We start from the raw sequence: 2,508 nt of genomic DNA on the forward strand, positions 1-2,508 counted from the left end.
CTGCATAGTACACAGAACACACAGGGAGAGCTGTTTGCTTGATGCGCTCTTGTGCGCAATACTTTACAACCTCTGAAAGGGTTGAGCATTGTCATCCCCTCACATGGCACATCGCATTGTGGCAGAAGTGTTAAACTTGAATTGGATTATGGGGGGCTGTACGTGTCGAAACCAGACACGGATTGTGGGGCGCGCCGCAGTGGCGGTCCCCGGAATAATTTTGACACCATGATGTCCTTTAACGTGTCCGAAAACCTAAGTGCACCAGCGTTTTCTATTTCGCCCCGGTTGAAATGGGGCTGCCGGGATTGGAATCCAATACAGGACCTCTAGCAATGCCATAGCCGCAAAGCTGGCGCGGTGGGCACAGAAGTGTTCATTTCATGGTCGAGCGCTTTCGTAGTGTCTTCGGGACCCTGCGGTACGCCTTATTTATTAGGCTCTGCTACTGCGCGCCCTGCATAAGTTGCCCCCTTTACATATTTCCATGGAGTACATTTTTCAGAAATAGCAGCAATGACTGTACCGTACCTTGAACTTCAGCTTATCCTGTGTCCCCGCAACCATTGTTGTATAGTGATGGGGTTTCCACGCCGTATCACGTCACCTCACCCCACTCTTGTATGTGAAGTGCTTATTCTTCTCCCTCTCCTTCTTCTCTTCTTTTACTCTCTACTCCTCATCCTATCTCTTCTATCTGCGCCCCCTCTGGTCCAACGCCAGCTAGAGTAAAGTCTTCCAGGCCGGGGTGCTCCTGTCGCCACGTGATCATGCGTCTTCCGTATGGGGCCTTGGTCCCCGGCGCGGCGGCGGCGGCAGCAGGCGCATTCTTGAACGCACGTACGCGTTCCGTCAAACGCACGTGGTCGCTGCAAAACATGGTTGTTTGCTTGAATCATTATTTATGTGCGTGAATCGGCAACGGCGATTGACATGGGTGTTTATCGCGTGTTATGTGTGCCGATCACGGTTGTGCAGAATTAGAAGAAACTGCGAAATGTCTGGAAATTGTTGTGTGCCGCAGTGCAATGGAAATTGCAAGATCGGCTCCAAGGTGCACGTCTTCTCGTTCCCGTGATGATTCTGCATCGAAGACGTTGTGTCTCGCCGAAGAAGCGCGTCGAATAGCTCGTCTTCGTACTCTGGCCTCGCAAAGTCGTTTGAAAGAGCGATACGACGACCGTCACGTACAAGTATCGCTGCAAAAAGGTGACTTAGTCCTCCTTTGGACACCGCAACGCAAGCGTGGATTGTGCCAAAAGTTCTTGTCACAATATTCAGGCCCATTTGTAGTTGTGGACCGCCTGAGCGAACTCACTTACGTCATAGTTCGCCTACTGTGCAATGGTCGGCGATGAAGCAGAACTCAGCTGACCCATATTGCTCGCCTGAAGCCTTTCTACCCTGCTTGTCCATCCTGACTCGCCCCACGGGCTTCGTCTGCTTGCGGGGAAATGTAACAGATACGAAAGGCACGGACAAGAAGCGAAGAAAGGGAAGACGAAGAGAACGAGGAGTTAGAGAGGCCGGGCTGCGCTGCGATCATGCTACGACCATCGTCCATCTCCTGTAAATGAAACCATTTCTTCGCAACTCACCGTAACGATATCTTTGAGACGGCAAGCGATGTGGTGGGAACAGCAGGAGAAAGTTTTCGAGCTTTTGTTTTCAGACAAAAGTATGTTAGGCCAATTTATTGCTTCTAATAAATTTTCTTCAGGACAAATTTTCACACGGCATAAATGTCTTGATTTGAAAGTCAACGCAATCGCTCTTTAATAAAGTGTTTCCATTATATAGCCAACCTGTATAAGGCAAGGTTCTGGAAAAAAATTGCATGCGTCTATCGAGCTGTGAGGACCGATCCCGAAGACAGTGCAATAACGGGCCCAGCCGCGACTGAGGTTAAGCAGGCTTTAAGCACTGCGCCAACAAGCAAAAATAAGTCTAATACCTTAGGTCCAAGCACAACCCGTATCACATGTGGGCTGATAAGAACAGATGCTACACTATGACCCGTATCGGCCGTATCTACGTTCCCACCGTGCTCTCGTTGCGTATCTATTTGCCTTTTCTTCCGTTCTCCCGTGGTAGCGGTGTCGTAAGCGGGCTGCCGGCCAATATCGCGAAAGGAAAGCAAACGCAAACCATTCATGTGGCGCGAATCCCGCAAACAAGAAAAGTTTCGCCGAAGCAAGGGCCGGGATTCAGAGAGAGTTTTTGGGGAACCAGTTTTGTGTGGCCTGTATTGTGTGTGACCGCTTGTAGTTTTCGAGTGTCCTTATAACCATTATTCCACCACGGGATATTGACCAACGCACAATAACATTGGTGTGTGCCCTCGCAGTGCGGTAACGTCCGTGTCTTTACCACGTACCGGGATTCCTTATGGAAAGGTAGCGTGCCGCGTTTTTCAACAACACATGACAATGTTGACACCCCAGTGCATCATCATCCTCCGAGTCTCAACATCATGGACAAGCGACGAGAGCTGCCTCGCCTTACATT

General features: G+C 50.0%; 1 pseudogene; it reads right to left on the bottom strand.

The window, feature by feature from the left end:
• Nucleotides 1-1,850: 1,850 nt before the first annotated feature.
• On the bottom strand, nt 1,851-2,031 carry LOC126535033 (U2 spliceosomal RNA; annotated as a pseudogene).
• Between the last annotated feature and the right edge of the window lie 477 nt (nt 2,032-2,508).

Source organism: Dermacentor andersoni, chromosome 7, assembly GCF_023375885.2.
Source record: "Dermacentor andersoni chromosome 7, qqDerAnde1_hic_scaffold, whole genome shotgun sequence".
Classification (NCBI taxonomy): domain Eukaryota; kingdom Metazoa; phylum Arthropoda; class Arachnida; order Ixodida; family Ixodidae; genus Dermacentor; species Dermacentor andersoni.